This window comes from Lasioglossum baleicum, chromosome 11 (genome assembly GCF_051020765.1).
Source record: "Lasioglossum baleicum chromosome 11, iyLasBale1, whole genome shotgun sequence".
NCBI lineage: Eukaryota > Metazoa > Arthropoda > Insecta > Hymenoptera > Halictidae > Lasioglossum > Lasioglossum baleicum.
In genome coordinates this window covers 4467933-4486906 of record NC_134939.1, presented here as the reverse complement: position 1 = coordinate 4486906, position 18974 = coordinate 4467933, and the positions used below count along the sequence as shown (strand labels likewise).

General features: G+C 40.2%; 1 long non-coding RNA gene across 1 annotated transcript; it reads left to right on the top strand.

The window, feature by feature from the left end:
* Positions 1-928: 928 nt before the first annotated feature.
* On the top strand, positions 929-6859 carry LOC143213301 (uncharacterized). The gene is made up of 2 exons (XR_013009940.1): positions 929-4099; positions 4196-6859. It is a non-coding gene; the product is annotated as an uncharacterized LOC143213301 (long non-coding RNA).
* Positions 6860-18974: the final 12115 nt, after the last annotated feature.

The window sequence follows — 18974 nt, the reverse complement described above, 5'->3', positions numbered from 1 at the left end:
CTTTTCTACGTTCGGAATCCTTTGTACTTTCGGCGCGGTCGACGTAGTAATAAAAAAATAGTGTGCCTACACGATCTTCCTCCTTGCTCAGAACCGGCGATGGGAAACAAATCGCGACTTTACTATACAGGGTATATAAAAAGTAATGGTCATCCGTCGTAGAGGTGAATCTACACCTCTGGATCGATGAACATTTGTAAGAGAAACTAGCCCCAAAATTGTTTATAACAAAGAAAATTGTTGTTAAAGTTTGTTTTTACATCAATACTCATCCAGAAGAGAAAAAGTTTGAAAGGAGCCACATGTCGCAAACAAATAGTTATTGAAATATAAGCTGTTAAGTTCTTGCAAAATTTGATTGGGTTGCTCTTTACTTTACCGGACTCAAAATTTGTGTCTTTCTCCTATAAATTATAAGGTTTTGATATGTAATCCAGTAGATTTGTACCCAGGGCGACTGCAGATCGAAGTTCCGATCCTGTAAGATCAATAGTTCAGAAGTTACGCTTGCTTCAAGCTGAGCAATCTACAGTGTTTTTGACAGGTAACGGCGCCGCCATATTGGTTTGTAATGACGACCGCGAGCCGCTTACCGAGCAGAATCGCCGCACAGTGGGCGAAAAAAAATTTATTCCGCGCGTGGTATTGAAAAACCACAATTTTCTTGAAATTGTACAAGTTTAACGAATTTTATCAAGGTTAAAAAACGTTCGTACCATAATCTCCCTATTTTCCCATATTCTACAAAGTTTCAGTTTCAATTGTAAAAAAATTTCATCGCTCTATCTCATTTCTATCGAAAATTCTTTGATTTTGTCGCCGATTTCGTCCGAATTGCCCACTGTGCGGCGGTTCTGCTCGGTAAGCGGCTCGCGGTCGTCACTACAAACCAATATGGCGGCGCCGTTACCTGTCAAAAACACTGCAGATTGCTCAACTTTGAGCAAGCATAACTCCTGAACCATTGATCCCACAGGATCGGACCTTCGATCTACAGTCGCCCGGGTACAAATCTACTGGATTTACATACCAAATACACCATAATTTATAGGAGAAAGGCACAAATTTCGAGTCCGGTAAAGTAAAGTTTACCCTTTTATTGTGTAGAATTATACGTATAGACAAAAGCCTACTACTACAGTCCACACGACCGTGCCGATGAGACAAAACATGATCATGTGCGTGCCTCAGGCCAAATGAAATTTAAAGAGACATTCATCGCTAGGACCATACCAAGTGATCGTCTCCCTGCCCATTCGGATCATAAATTTGAAGTAGCAAAATATGAAAGAGTACCTTATATCCATTTTTATACATAAGAATATTAATCCTGGGTTACAAAATACTAATGTCAAGTATAGGTACTTACAAATTTTTCAGAATCTTCTGTTCCTCCGTCGAATCAACAGGACACTGCCATTTGCGCGGATACGTCTCTCTTAATGAGTGTGAAGCACAAAACAATACATTTTCCAAAATCGTGACAGCGAATGGGAAGAAATTACTCCGGCCACGGTCAAAATAATACTACGATTGTCACCTCGGTTTCTAGTAAATGATTAAGGGTGGATTTAGGTGAGGAAATGTTGAGTTTGTTAATTGGACGAGGGTGTGTCGGAAGGACTTTAGGTTGAGAAGTGGGGAAAGTGTCACAGTAATTCCTTTTGGTATTGTCTTCCGTCGTCAATAACGAGATTTATAAGGCCCGATTCGTACGGGCCTAAAGTCTGTCCCAGTTAAGAAGGGACTTGTTTCGCGCAGCTCGACTGATCGCAGCGCCTTGCTGCGAGCCTCCCAACTCCCCTCATTGGCTCATGCTCGTTGTGCATTGGGAGTTCTACCAATCAGGGCGAACCTGCGCAGCGAACGACGCAAACCGGTCGTTATCCAAGTCCCTTCTTAACTGGGACAGACTATAGCGACGAATGTCCCTTTAAATTTCGTTTGTCTCGAGCCACGCACACGATTATGTTCTGTCTCATCGACAAGGTCGGGTGGACTGCAATACAAGTAGGCTTTTGTCTATACGTATAACTCCACACAATCAGATTTGGCAAAAACTTTAACAACTTATATCTCAATAACTATTTGTTTGCGACATGTGGCTTTTTTCAAACTTCTTCTCTTCTGGATGAGTGGAAGGTGTTGATGTAAAAAACAACTTTACCAACAATTTTCTTTGTTATAAACAATTTTGCGGCAAGTTTCCTTTAAGCGGCCCCTAGACGATCAATATTATCGTCAATATATGGCACAATATATTGCACAATAATATTGCTGGCTCACCCACACGAGACAATATTATTGCCCAATAAGTTAGTGCACGACTGATGACACTGCAGTTAACATGTGGAATAAAACGAAAGCAAGTTGTGTGGCCATTGCATTAAAAAAGAAGGAGAAAAAGAAGCGCAGGTGGATGCAGGAATGGTTTAAAAAAAGAAGAGTACACTCATGAAAATTTGTTAAGTGATCTAAGAATATGTGAGCCAACTGATTTTCGAAACTTTCTGCGACTAGATGGTACATTATTCAATGAACTTTTGATAAAATGAATTTTCTTTCTTTCTCTTTTTCCTTCGTAGCCATACTTGAAAATTCAATGTTCACTTTGCTACTGTGAAGATAGAACTGAGCCAATATTGCGCAGTATTACCCACAGACGAAGCAATATTTACGAGATTGTACAATAAAAATCAAACTCTTTTTGATTGACTCAATATATTGCGCAATCTTTCAATTTGATTTACAGACGATCAATATTATTGTACAATATCAATTATTGTGCAATAGTTGTTGTAGTAGTATTCATTTATTTCAGCCTCGCGGCTAAGAAATTGAACTTGGATTACAGATCTCTAAGTCATTCATCCCTCTATTCATCCATCCATATCCCATGCCACATAAAATGTCTTACTGTCTATGTATATTGATCTATCTAACTGTCCCTCCACTAATTTTGCCTCTCTCTCTCACTTCTTTTGATTATTTCTTTCCTTTTTTTCTCTATACTCCTAAGCCATTCTACTGTTTCTCCCACTCTTTTCTCCTGTGTACTATCTTTTCTATACGTATGTTAATTCTTTCCAACCCTCCACAGTCTTCTGTCAGGTGTTTTAGTCTCCCCGGGTGTCTCTCACATATCCCGCACATACTCTCTTCCTCCTTTCTCCAGTATTTATTCCCTTCTTCCATATTTCCACATCTTGCTCTCGCCATTAGGCTCTGACTGTTTCCTTCTCCTTTCTCCTCTAGATACTTTGGTACCCTAGCTTCATATATATATTTATATCTATCACAGAACTTAGATGCCATTATTTTATTATATTGCCACTGTCCCTGCACTTGTCTATCCTTCTCCTTCAGGGTCTCGATAATTGCCATAGTTTCTTTTCCTTCCTTTCTTTTTTTTCTATTCCCGCTTGACTGTATCCCTTGTCATTTAGGTACTCCGTCCTCTCTTGCTGTTTCTTGTTATCTCCCACATCTTTTCTCTTTCCCTCAGGCATTCTTTCACCAGAACTCTTCCTTCCGATCTTTCCACTCTTTCCTCAAATCTTAATGCTTTCTCTGCTGCTCTGATTCGTATCTTCTCTCTCATTGTTTCCCCCTCTCATGGTTTCCCCCTTCTGTCCAGTTTCAGGCACCATTTGATGTATTTTGTTTGTACCCTCTCCAGTTCCTCCCTTCACTTCCACCCAAATATTTGTGCCCCATACATCATTATCCCTCCTACTAGAACGTCAAATAGAATCATTCTTTTCCTAAATTCATCCCTAAACAATCTTTCACCTATGTCCCACACTTGTCCTAATACCATATTTCCTAGTTTCGCTCTTTCTTTAACATATTGTACAATATATTAACGATAATATTGATCGTCTAGGAGTCGCTTTACAAATGTCCACCGATCCAGAGGTATAGATTCACCCCTAGAACGGATGACCATTACTTTCTATACACCCTGTACACCGGTTAGGATCGCGAGAGTCTCGCTAGGTTCGATAACGTTTTGTTCTTGGTTATTTCAGAGAAAGTAATTGCCGGTGAAGGTTCGCTGACAGGAGAATGCTTAACACGATCATGTTAAGTGGCTCATGTGAATATCTTTATTGCAAACAACACGAAAATACCGTAAGATCGGTCGAAATCCGTGGGATCGGTAAAGGACGTCGATTCTGTTTGTTTGTTGCAGGTGGCAGCCAATCGGTTGCCAGTTACGAGGATCTAAGTTCGAGTAGCTTTAGCTCGGCGAGCAGAGCTTCTTTGGATGCGAGGAGCTCACCGACCCCATCTTATGGTGCTGAAAACATGATGGTCTTTCCCGGTGACAGTAGCGGTTCCATTTGAGAGTATTTGAGGTGCGCAGCTCTGCTACCGAAATGGCTGCGCTGTCTCAGGTAAATTCAGGAGAAGAAACGGCAGCAGAAAATCGCCATCACGCCGCACCGCTATTTCCGAATAACACATATGCTCAACCAACTACAGGACTCGCGGGGAAATCACTGTGCCATTTTCCCGAGGTCGGTCGTTGCGTTTCCCAACTCGATTTTTCACCAGAAAACCAATCTCGCGGAAACGCGGAAAAACCGAGGCATTTATTCGAAACGAGACTTCCGGCGACACTTCTTCTCCGAGCATTTTCTTTTCATAGATTTTTTCCCTGAATCTTCCTTTATAATTTTGCTGAAAAAATTGATTTTTCATTGGGGATGTTTTTGCAGGTAGTTCAGCGACGACGGAATTTTTTTTCGCACATTGCACACCGCTGGTAAAATTATCGTGGTCCGGATTTCTTAATCCATATGTTTCTTTTTAATTTTGTTTTTTTTTTTTATAGAGGCGATGCGATTCTGTGATTCTTTTTACAAATTCACGGTCTGTGAATGCGTTCTACAGGCACGAGACTGATGGTGAAAAATTCTTTTTGTTTCAAACTCGTGATTGGTATAGGTGTAAGAAATGTTCTCGGTGAGATTGCGAAAGATCGAGATCTGCGAAAGAAAGTGTTTCAGCTTCCCGTTTGCCGATTTTTCAATATGTTTGTTGAAAAAGGGAAAAGCCTGGTCGGTTTCACTGATAAATGCTTCGGCGTCTCGTCACGTCGCGACACTTGGGATCGTACAAAAGTCAGTGGCATTGAACTCTCTCTTCTGTCTGGGAATGGTGAACGCCGCGCTAGAGCATCTACCTACACACGGGGTGATAAGATTGCTGAATATTTTTCTTTCCTTTTTCAAAGAACGTTTTATATCGTAAGGAATAATTACGCATGAATAACCGATCGTTTTTAATCGTATCTTCGTATATATTTACGTAGTATTTTGGTAATACCACCGTTGACGAGCGACGAATGTAAAAAGTTAATCTATACTTCCATGGTGATGAAAAGGGAGAGATACAAAAAAAAAATATATAGAAAGAAACAAACAAAGAAGAGGAAGGAAGAAGAAAGAATACAAAGAGCAACACACACTCACACTCACACTCACACATATGCATGTACACGTATACACGATGAGAATAAAACAAAAAAAAGATGAAAAATAATTGCATTTTATACTCTTTAAGCGTGGTCGCGCTTTAATTACGAAGCTTGATAACAAAAAAAAAAAATACGTTCTGTAATCTTTCGATCGATGCATTTCTTCGTTCGCGATACTTTTGTAGCCTTTGTATCCGCGAGGAGATCAGGACGATTACAATTATCGTTCGATTGTCGGTTTAATGACACCGTGCGAGTCGCAGTCATCTCACAAATCTCTGGTTTTCTTTGTTTTTTGAAAAAAAACCAGTCGAACTTTTTCGGCACTAACAACGTCGGCCGAATCTCGAGCCCGAAATCGAATGAAATCGTCGACTTACCGGAGTTTCTATAATGTTTCGTGTATAAATTTCTATCAATACATCCGTATTTTCGAATATTTTTAATCTTCCTATCCTCTTTGAAATCCATGAAATTATATACATATAACGTTGGAATAACAAACACACTATATTTAACGGTTCATTTATGACAATATCGTAAAAATGACTGAATTAATTTAGTTTAAAATCATCATTTCTTTAAAATGAAATTTGAAATTTTGATTCAGACCTCTGTCATAATTATGGGCACATTTATGAGCGACGATTTAATTAGTTTTCTGCGTTCGACAGAGGCTCAAGCGATTTTCTCACCGCACACGGTGTGTAGGGTTCACATTTGTATACTTTCCACTGACTGTCTCACTTGTATTTGAATTTTACACGCGTATAATCTCTAAATAAGTATACCGAGTCTTGCAAGCGAGAAGCTTTAGTGAACAAACGAAATATCGAGTTCGAAACAGATTGTCGAACCGAAATAGCCAGCGTTGCATCGTTGAAATTCTGAGGAATCACCGCGAATAAACGTAGGACTCTAGACACGATTAACGCTGCAGTTGCAAATACAATAATGCTGTTCAATTACCACAATAACGATTTACGGAACGTCAATGGTTAAATGCTTTAACAATTCTCCTGGATTTCATCGGTGCGACTCTGACGATGATCTTTGTTCAGTACAGGTTCACTTTGAGTACTTTCGTGATATAAACGCAACGTTTCTCTTTATTGAAGTGTCGTTAGACTTTGAACGCGTACGTTCCAATTCGAACTGAATGTTTCCTAACGATGGGACAAGACGATTCACCGAATGACTGCCTCTCGTATCGTTCGACGACCAATTTCCTGTGTCGATGCTGCGAAAGGAACTCACGGCGTTTTATAGAAAACGGGTAAAGAGAAAAAGAACGAACAGCGTTGTCGTACGAGAAAGGAAGTATGTACAAGAAAGCGAGGTGACTCGCGAAGTTGGGGTAGAAACGTAGCTGGCCGATGATGCGATTTGATTTCCGTGGATACTCGCTTTTCACAGTAAGCGGTAGACGAAATCTGAGAAATCGTGCTCGTGATCTGCGTCTTCTGGACTCGGAGTAATTAAGTGGGTCAGAATACGGTAGTCCTCGGTTAGTAGACCCATGCTGGAGGTCTGACTAAAACATACTGACTCGCGTGGAGTAGTGGGGAAGCCGAGGGAAGCCGAGGGGACTCGAGGAACTCACGAAAGGCTGAGTAAAGGTAGAAGGGAGCCAAGGGGGCCAGAAGAGACCGAGGAAAGCCGAGGGGAATCCCGGATCGTTTCTCAGAGCCTTTCCCCTACTTGGCGACCGAAGCAATTCGCGTTTGAAACGCAGTAAAGCAGCGCTCGGATTTACTTCCTCGCGACGGCCGAGTTTCGAAGGCTACGCCCCCTCGACTCGGCCGCGCGTCTCGCTCCCCGTGGCGGCCCTAGAACGCGCCTGAGGAGCTCCGAACTAGGACCGCCACGGGGAGCGCGACGCGCGGCCGGGTCAAGGGGGCGTAGCCTTCGAAACTCGGCCGTCACAAGTAAGTAAATCCGAGCACTACAGTAAAGGAATGGGGGAGCCGAGTAAAGTCGTAGAAGCTCGAGGAGAGTCGAAGGGACTCCCAGCCTGCGTTTACTAACAGGGGACTGTTGTCATTCAAGTGAGCGTGCTTTCCGAGCGCTGATACGAGGGGTTGATTTATGAGCGTTGGGGATAGGTCAGTGTACGGAAGGACTGATCGGCGAAGGAACTTTTTTATTCGAACGTATTGTAGTCGCGTAGACATTATATTACCTGAGAATCGCGGAGAAAATGTGGTGCTGTCTATTGGGAGGAATCTGTGCCGTGTTGTTTCACGATCGACATCTTGTTATCCGTTCTGGTGGATCAGGGGAACCGTGGATCGCTCCGATCGTTACTTCGCAATTATGTACGTATATACTTTACATGCCAAGTAATTTTTCTACTTTAACTTGCGAACTTTGGTGAAAACGCAGCTTTTACCAGAAGTCTTTCTATACTGAAACTAAAATTGCAATGTATTAAATTTTCAATTGCACTGCGTTCAGACGGCAAAATAAACCTTGTTTGTTACAAATTGCTATAATATCAAGACTGTAGAATGTGAAACAGTTCAGTTAACAGGCCCAGCCTGCGACACAGAGTACAAATGTAAAGCAGATCCATCATAATCGGGTAACCAGGTGCGATTCGTGTTAGAATGACGGTTTCAGTGCATTGCGGAGCGATGACAAAGCGTGCGGTAGATTCGACGAACTATAAAAGAAGAGGAGAAAAGCGTAGATTAATAGAGAGGCGTTTGTAGAGATTTTAAATTCGCATCCTCCCTTTTACCACGGTTTCGATGAGCTTTCTGTATGTGTGTAGACCGTGTGGCCGGGCGTCGAGCGACAGGGAACGCTTTTTACGAGGATCCCCACGCGGCACGAGATCAGAGAAACGGTAAAAAGCGGTGTATGCATATATTTTTCTACCTTTTACTTTCTAACGTGTCACCGTTAAGGATTCATTTTTATAGGGATTAAAAAAAGAATATAAACGACAAAGTCAGACGAGAAAAAGAGAAAAAATTACGAAGGAAGGACAAGCGAGTTCGCAAGCTCTGATACGCGATGCACACTTTAGCGAATCACACGAGGATAACACTGGTCGATAATATTACAATTTTCTTTTCTCTTTTTTCAAACCATTTTTCATCATTCTTAGTCTTTCAGCGATTTAATTCTGAAGCTCGAGTAAACATAAAATCCTACGGGAATTTTTCCTGTTGCACATTATTCACGTGACTTTCACGATTCACGCAGAAATAATTTTTGAAGCTAAAAATTTGGCTATTTCTTGTGAAATTGAATTTCTGAAGAGTCGCGGACTATTTTTGAGACAGAATCTGTGTTGACCAGTGCGATCATTCTTTCTGGTAGTTACTTTGCGATCCAGTCGCAGACGTTTTTCATTGCGGTTCCATTCGGAAGACTTTTCGATCGCGCGGACATCGAACCCCTTGCGCTTGTAATTTTTCAATCGTCAACCCTAAAAAATCGAACGGTATACCTACCGATCCTAAAATCACGCCTACTACTATTTATTTCTATAGACTACAAGTTTTGTTATTAAGTTCGCCTAATCCTTACAGCAAAAAATCATGAAAATATTCAATCGCGAATTAAAAGCGAATATAACGCATCGAATCATTTCATTTCGAAAGAGTGAGCACAAAATTAAAGTGGCAGGATCAAAATATGTTAATCCTTCGGCTGTGATCTGTGTCGAAATCATTCGGTGAACTTTACTTTACCGGACTCAAAATTTGTGCCTTTCTCCTATAAATAATGTATTATTTGGTATGTAATCCGGTAGATTTCGATCCTGTGGGATCAATGGTTCAGGAGTTATGTTTGCTTAAAGTTGAGAAATGTGCAGTGTTTTTGACAGGTAACGGCGCCGCCATATTGGTTTGTAATATTGGGGCCCTTGCCGTCCCCTCCGACCTAACTACCAATCAACTAATTAACTATCCTGGTCGATAAGCGGCGTGTGACCGTCACTACAAACCAATATGGCAGCGCACTTATCTGTCAAAAACACTGCAGATTGCTCAACTTTAAGCAAGCATAACTCTTGAACTATTGATCCTACAGGATCGAACCTTCGATCTGCAGTCGCCCGGGTACAAATCTACTGAATTACATACCAAATACATCATAATTTATAGGAAAAAGACACAAATTTTGAGTCCGGTAAAGTAAAGAGCAGCCAAATCATTTTTTTACGAGAGTCTCAGTTGTTTTCGATCTGAATATAGACGTTTACGATGTGGTAGTTGATAATGAGTTTCTTTCGTAATTACAAGTACAAAGGGTAAATTGTCTATCTTTGTCAATCGCTTTTCGACTGTAAGAAAATTATGCGTTTCACGATGTAATTGCTTGGGATTCGGAAAACCAGGAACGGTTCGTCGAAGTTCGCGTGCGAACATCCCTCGGTTGGAATCGTTTTTTTTTTTTTAATTATGTTTAACCTTAAACCTAAGAAGTGCCAAGAATTGTAATATTTTCATTTTTACAGAAATACAGAGGAAATTTTATAAAATGCTCTTACTTGGCGACTGAAAATCATGAGCACAACTGCGAGCGACCAGGAATTGCAACAACAAATTCTTTCTCGCAATTCTGTAACACTAGAGTCATTTTCATGCTACGTATATGTTCGAAATTCTTCAGAAAGTATAATCAAATATTCAAAATCCTCTTCGATTGTGTCATGGTTCTCAGGAAACTTTATACAACGTTACGAGATAAGCAACTTAATATTCTTTCGTGTTAGCAAATCGTTGTTAACAGATTTTCGACGCTGCGCGAATTAGCATTGCGAGAAGTGCAGCAAAGCCGTTCGAGTAGTTCAGTTCTAACAGCGTTGCGAACGATTACTATTAATTGATCAGGCTCGAGAGACCCATAGTCTTTGTATCAGCGATAAAAATGGCTTTTTGCAGTGTCAACGAATGACGTGCGTGGTTTTCGAATGCGCTGAAACAGGATGGACAACGACGAGAATCAAAATTGCAAATCTTTTTTTCTGGTGGATCGTTTCCTTGATTTATACGAAATAAAATGATATTATGTTGTAAAGAAAGAAATGCAGGATGTTTGTTCCTTTGTTTTAATTGCAATTTCATACCAATAAATATTCATCTTAATTTAATGAGTTATAACTCATTTTGAAGCTTCTTTTACGCTCTGTTTAATTATACTTTTCATATTTAATCTTATTCAAATTTTTATTAAATTCTATTTTATTGCAGGATGTCAAAACGCGATTTTCGCATTATTTTTTCTACGAGTTCAAACTATTACCTTCGCCCCATACTTCGTTGATATTTACAAACTCAAAACTCACACTCATAGAAAAAAATAATGCGAAAATCGCATTTTGACATCCTGGAATAAAAGCCAAATAATTTAATAAAAATTTGAATACAATTAACCCGGTGTTGGTAAGGTGGGAAAATGTATCGTAAGTGGTAAGGTATGGTCTCACAGACCCCAGGAAAAAATATATTGTATTATAGAAATAAATACCTTTTTCATAAATATAAGATTAGGTATTGCTTAAGAGGCTTGTAATTTATCAGAGTAAAAACGCAGATCCACGAAATTAAATTTTTATTATTCAAAAATACTTAACAACTGTCACGCGTTGTTACAATGTTACAATCAATCTAAAATCCCTGGGGTCTGTGAGACCCCACCTAACTAACGCCGGGTTAAAAATCAAAAGTATAATGAAATAGAGCGTAAAACAAGCTTTAAAATGACATGTACCTCATTAAATTAAGGTAAATATTCGTTCGTATAAAATTGCAATTAAAACAAAGGGACAAAAATCCTGCATCTCTTTCTTCACAACCTAATATTTACGTTTGCGTACACAGGTGCCGGACTTTGCAATTTCCTTGTACAGGGTGAGCCACAATATTCACAATTCCAAATTTTATTTTACGAAGAAACGTGGAAAATGGATGTTCAATATATTTTCAATTTTCTCGTGACTGACCCTGCATTATTGATTTCTCGCCTGAATAAATTCGATTTCGAACGCTATACCTTATGTAAAAACTGCGTGACACACAATCATGCTCGATATTCGCAAAAGTCAGCCTCGAACTGGCGAACCTAACTGGCGAGGTATAATATCAGGAAGAAGGGGATGCAAATTCGAACTGCGACGTCTTCGAGCCAACGCAAGATTATTTGTGTCTGGGATCGTTCGTGGTTTGTAACCATACTTTCCTCGCCTAATTGTAAGCGCATGATTCGTATGATCGAGGCTGGATGAGTTTACATTTAATTTGGCAATCTCGAATGAGTGAGTGAGTGAGTGAGTGAGCGAGAGAGAGAGAGAGAGAGAGAGAGAGAGAGAGAGAGAGAGAGAGAGAGAGAGAGAGAGAGAGCACTGGAACTTGCAATTAGTTTGTTCGACGAACTGATTTGTATCGAAATGATGAAAGAAGATGATTGTTTTATATGATACTAAGGCTGAACAGGGTTGTCGTATGCTTGGACTTGTTTGTCTGTTCGTTTCCTGTTTGATTTCATCATAGCTTTTGAGTGCTCGTTCAATTTCAGATGCGAACTTTATTTTCGATACGGATTAAAAAGCATTTACTACTGTCAAGCGTCTCGTTTTCTTTATTTCAACGGTTGGCCCGTACGATTATTATCGATAATCGTGCGGCGGACAAATTAACGCGAGACGAAGGACAGTTTTTCACAGGGAACGTGTGGATAAACGCTAGAGAAAAGGTAACCCGACGTCGCATTTATAGGCGTTTACAATTTTGTCGATATCGGTGATTAACTTTTGTATGTATACCTATTTATATATGCACGTTAATAATTACTTTTTTCATACATTGATACCGAGTATAATGCCGTTTGATACGAAAAGGGCGTGATAAATATACGATTACAAGAAAGCATTCACGTATTTTTCGTCACGATTTTTTTGTTGGCGTTTCTCTGTTTTTAGACGATTAGAAATGATAGTCTGACCCACTAAGGATTGACACGCTATAGTGATTACTTAACACCGAGAATTAATGCTATAGCGATTGCTTAATACCAGACATTTGTTCGCAGAAGCTTAGAAGTTTTACATTACTTTTATTTTTAATAAATACAAATGTTTTAAAACTCGTGGTGCATCGTTTCATTACTATAGTATAGCAGAACGCAGGTGTCGCGAGTGGCAGAAAATGAATCAGGTACGTCAAGAAAACTTATTATTAATTAATTACTAGACTGCGGATTCATTCACTTACTCATCTCCGTCGTGAGCGTGTGAAAACCGTAGTTGTAGCAGTTGCAAATGCGTAAATCGATCTCCACGGAGTAGAATAAGCTGGGTTGCACTAGCCAAAAAAAATGTCAAATGTTTGACGCAACGAAATAATTAATTCAAGTAGCCGAGTATGCCATTTTCCGGGGGATGAACGGAGAGTGCATTCTCCTCGTGCCCGGATTTCTGGGACGAGGACGTGATCGACCTCGAAATCTCGAGGTAACGGGGTGATCTTGCGCGTCACCGGTGAGTGCAGATAATTCGATCTCCTATCGATTTGGGTTTCAACAAAATCTCACCTATTCACCACCCCCATTCATTCTTTACTACCTTTAATACCACACTTGATACATCACAATACACGCGACTATACCATTACTGAACGTCATATAAAATTATCAAAACAAGTTTGCAACAATTCGCAGGTGAGACCTGAAATCTTCACTATAACCATGAAGTTTAACAATTACACCTTACTGAAGATGATACAAAATTGTGGGTGTCAACACAAGATTGCAACAATTCGCAGGTAACACATCAAAATCTACACCATAACCATGAAGGTTAACAATTATACCTCACTGAAGATCACATAAAATTGTGGATATGAACACAAAGTTGCAACAATTCGCAAGAGAGACATGAAATCTACATTATAACCATGAAGTTTAACAATTACACCTTACTGAAGATGATATAAAATTGTGGATATCAACACAAGGTTGCAACAATTCGCCGGAGAGATATAAAAATGTCCACTACATGCAGCTTAACAATTACACTTTACTGAAGATAACATAAAATTGTGGATATCAAGTCAAGGCTGCGACAATTCGCAGGTGAAAGATGAAATCTACACTGTAGATGAAGTTTAATAATTACACATTACTGAAGATGATATAAAATTGTGGGTATCAACACAAGTTTGCAACAATTCCCAGGTGAAGCATGATATCTACACTATAACCATGAAGCTTATCAGTTACACCTTGCTGAAGATGATATAAAATTGTGGGTATCAACACAAGGTTGCAACAATTAGCAGGTGAGACATGAAAATCTTCACTATAACCATGAAGTTTAACAATTACATCTACTGAAGATGATATAAAATGGTGGGTATCGACAGGAGGGATGAAAGCAGCATCGCAAAGGTGAGATAAGCTGGTGATAAGGGGATGATAGAGGGCGAGGGTTGCGGCAAATGATAGGATCGTGCGATGGAAACTGTGGTTTCGAGCGAGGGTTGTTTTCGAGTTTAGTCGAACCGGAATCCATCGAGCAGTAGCAGCTACGTCGGCAGTTGCACGACAATTGGCAATCGGTCGAAAATAATAGGCACGCGGGCCGGTGGGGACACGGCTTTTGGCTTGGCTCGGGTCTCGGGCCAGGCTGCAGCGGCCTGCAACGGGGATGAAAACGGCGTGAGGTCAGAAGAAAGAGGAACGGGCGTGCTTATCGTGCATCGTCTCCAGCTACCTCGAAACGCTTCTAACACGGCAAGCTAAGCCGTAGCCGTGTCCCTCCAACCGGGTCCGTACTTCTCGACGTGCCTCGGCCAAGAGTACCTCAGCTGACGTTCGCAAAAACACCAACCCGCGACGTGTGTCATCGTGCACAGCCTGCCAGCCAGGCCTCGTCCACAGGATCTAGACGTTTCTCCTAATTTCGTTTCCCTATGCATCAATGCCTTCCTCTTTAATCCCTGTCGCGAGGAGCTCGGTCACGATCAGAGTTGTACTATTTTAAATATACATCGTAGTTCAATTACGTAATTTAATTACATTGCATTTCATATACACAGTATTTTAATTACATTGTAATCGCATTACATAATTCGAGCCTTTCAACTGCTTTCAAAATCCACAAAAATTTCAGGGAACTTTTTTTTCACGATGAAAAATCATGAGACAGTCTCCAAAATATGACGCTTTCAATACTGAACGATTTTTAAAATTAAGTCTTACATTTAGGTGCTGAGAAAAAATTCCCGAAGCCAAATATTGTCTGAGCGCAATCCCTTAAGGGATTTTAACGCACGAGGAATTAGGAAAATTATTTACTGAAGTTGAAAAATTAATTTTTTTCTAATTCCTCGTGCGTTAAAATCCTTTAAGGGGTTGCACTCGAACAATAGTCAGCTTGAAGAATTTTTTTAAGACTTAATTAAGAACACACAATTTCCCAAATGCAGCGAATAAGGCACAAAATGGTGACTTGAATTTCAAGTTCGTAACGAGTGCAACGAGAGTGCAACGAGAGTGCAAGATTCTTCAGAGGTATTTTTAGTAAGCCAGCAAAAAATCTGTTTTGTCTTATAAATAGACGGCCGGGTACTTAACGGGTGAAGCGCGTCGTGTTGCTAGTTCGACGTATTGATCTCTTATGCAATTCATTCTGTTTTGAGGTTCGTGCCGATTCGTTCTTCTAATTACGTGCTGCTTGAGTACCGACTGCGACGTAATTAATAAATGAAGTACTTCTCGCGCAGCTTCTTAGTGGTCGGTTAATATCGTGGTCCGATTTCATTTCGGCCGTGTGTGGTCCTGTAAATCTGTTCTTCTCGAACCTCGTCCCTTCATTAATACCGACGACGTTTCTACCACAAACGTGTCAACTGTGCCATGATCTCATTCGAATCCTCTCAAACCGCGAATCCCTCTTAATTCTCTGTTCTTTCAATTTTAGTCATTCGGTCTTAGAAGATTTATCAGTTTACTTTAAAGCGAGATTTTATAGGAACTTTCAATTGTGTTTAACATAAAATCGAGACACCCGATCGTTGAGTGACGTCACAGAGTCTTTGACGTAAATGCTTCGTTGCTGGTGATCGAAGAGAAGCTGACAACACTTCGGCCACTTGAGACGAGTTCGATTTCTTAAACGTTACCCCCGCGCCCTTTCTTTACCGCGTCAAATATAGATCTTTCAATTCGATAATACGATGATCCTGCTCCGATAATCTCTTTTTGTTATCTGGGGGACCTTAACCTAGTACCGGAAAGAAATCTGACAGTGCAGGGACTCGGTGTTCCTACCGAAAAAGGGGGTGGAAATTGCTGTCCTTTCATGTCAAATATAATCATTTTTGCACCACTATTTTTTCCTTCTTATTTTTCATTGTGACAATCGTAGTATTATTTTGAGGGGACCAGTGGTCCTCGAAAATGTAAGGGGGTTGTCCACAACGCCGAGCAACCCCCAGTTCCTAAGGAATCGATCTCGAACAGAAAACTGCATATTATCGAAAGAAGCGACGACAGGCGGAACACTATTCAGTTCTGGAAATACCGCAGACATCATCCTCGTATTGGGGGGGACTCGTGGTAACGAACCATCGAGAGCAGCTTCTTTTTACCTCGACAATCAGGTCATTGGGCCTGTAACACCACTGGGAATAGCAGAATGCCGCGAACCACTCGAACCGCTCCTTCAGCAATCCATTTCTCGGCTCTTTCCTTTCTAACGGCAGCCAGCCGCAGTATCGACGTCAGTACTACGAAAAATGACGTCATCAGACGCATGGAAATATATCAGGTCATCCGATAAGCGATTTCAACGGTTTTTTCCCCCTTTTGTTCTACTGGAACTGACCAATCCTCGAGTAAACTGTACCTGAAAATTTTCTTCGCACAGTCGTCTTCTTCGTCTTTCCAGAATAAATTTAATATTTTGTTCCAGGATCTCTCAAATTAACCATATTTTGAAAATTGCGCGAGTTAGATTGGCAATTTTGAAAAGAAAAGATTTTTAATGATTTGTATCTATACTTGGATTCTCGAGGAGGAAAATGGAGCTGCGTTGTACACCGTCTGGATGCATCGAAGCTGTTTTTCATTTGAGAGAATTCTTTTCGGAACAGTGAAAATAATTTTTTATTAACAGTGGTTCAAGTGGAATTAAAGAAAGAATGTACATTATCCGTGGAACAGTGTCTAAATGTTTCTACAATTATAATTCCGATGGTTTGTCCTCCGATGGAGTCGTCGCGTCACCGTATCAAGCACTCGACAATTAGAAAGGCATTGTTGCAACGTGCTTTTCAAAGAGACTGGTCGATACTACGACTTAGAATCAGTGAAGGGAAAAGGAATTCGTTCTTATCATTCTCAAGGTAATGCCACCGAGGTCAAGGTAAAAGTAAATACATTCACCCTGAGGGCGTATTACTAGATTAGCTTCCCACAATCTCTGTTAATGCGCCTTCGAGACTCGATGTCAAGGATTTTTAAAGTAAAACGATTCCTCTTGGCTAAATTCTCGGAACATTAGTAATTTTAACAAATTTTCAATTAGTTAGGACATCTAACTTTTAGTTAGTTGCTAGGGGCGAGTATAGGTCGAATCTACGCGGTGTCATCCGACGGTTCTACGTAAATTATCAAGAAGGTTCAAGGGTGGTAATGTTATTAATTGTGCCGGTACTAATGAGAGCGTCCGTGGCTTCTTTCTCACGTGTCACGTGGTAAAGGAGTGTCGTTTCATGAAAAAAACACTGATTTTCAGTTATCCTCGACCGCTTCTGTATTAATGATATTTATCCGCGTCATATCTTTAACGAGGCCAGTTAATTCCGGTAACGAATACCGTCAAATTCAGAACAGAAACAAAACTGTCACCAATGAAACCGGTCGATTTTTCAAAACCCAAATATACCATAAAAAATACCATAATTGTCTTTCATCAATTTCATTTTTCTTAGAATTGAGAAATGCAGATTTGGAGTTAAATCTTGAGTACTAAATTGTGAGCTAATTGGTAGAAGTAGTCACGTCAGTTTTGTTAAGGTAGAAGGGTTGACAAAACGGACAATAATAATTAACTCTTGTTACATGCTCGTGTTCATTGCCTCGCAGTTTACCACTTTTCATCCCTGTCGGCTGACACCGTCATTGTTCGACAGTGTTAGAAAGCACCCTCTTGTCACATAGTGTCCCTCGTGGCTACACTTTCCTCCCTTTTTGCGGTACGCGGCCACGTGTTCGTGGAACCGCACACATGTGATTTAGGGAAGCTGCACGCGTACGAATCGATGGGTGCATATACCGGATGACTGTAATCCGAACTACCGTGAAAAAATATTTTATCCTCCAGAGCAACCGAATCACACCGACAAAATAAAAAAGTAGAATGTGGTAAAATATAGACTACAATATACAGTACAGATCAGAGTATATTGAATCATGTGTGATTAGCCTAATACCTAATTCAGAAGAATGGTCTCAAAAAAATCCCAAAAACAAGGAGCCATTGTAGGATATTTTGGGTTCAAAATAAAAAAAAATGGATGTAGCATGAAATATGGAGTAGAATAATACAGTACAGATCAGAGTATAATGAATCACGTGATCAGCCTAATTCTTAATTCAGAAAAATCTTCGCAAGAAAATTCAAAAAATAAAGAGCCATTGTACAATATTTTGAGTTCAAAATAAAAAAAGTAGGATGTAGTGTAAAATACACAGAATATACAATACAGATCAGAGTATAATGAATCACGTGATTAGCCTAATTCCTAATTCAGAAAAATTATCAAGAAAATCCCAAAAATAAGGAGCCGTTGTAGAATATTTTGGGTTCAAAATAAAAAAGTAGGATGTAGCGTAAAATATAGAGTAAAATATAGAGTAGAATATACAGTACAGATCAGAGATTATATGTATTGAATCACGTGATTACCCTAATTCCTAATTCAGAGAAATGGTTGCAGAAAATCCCAAAAATAAGGAGCCATTGTAGAATATATTGGGTTCAAAATAAAAAAAGGTAGAATGTAGCGTAAAATACATAGAATATACAGTACAGATCAGAGTATATTGAATCACGTGATTATAGCCTAATTCCTAATTCAGAAAAATGGTCGCAAGAAAATTCCAAAAGTAAGAAGCCATTATAGAATATTTCGAGTTCCATTTTGAAAGGTCTTGTTGCCCCTAAAGCCGTGCCAGCGTATACCTGGAACACCCTGTATAGGTTCTCGAAGAGCGGCCACTTCAGGATGCACGAGCACCGCGTGAACACGTAGCATTCTATTCGCGGCACAATTTTCGAGGATCGATATATCGAGCGGCGTGTCCCGTCGGTCGACAACGATGTCTTCAAATAGCACGGTAGTTAACGTCTCTGAGAGTCACCCTCAAGAAGGGTGGCGCGAGAGCGAGAGGAGACACTGCAGGATTCTTTCTTTTCCTCCTCGGTTCTTTCGTTTCCTCTTGCTCGTCATCGGTGACGTTTCTCTCT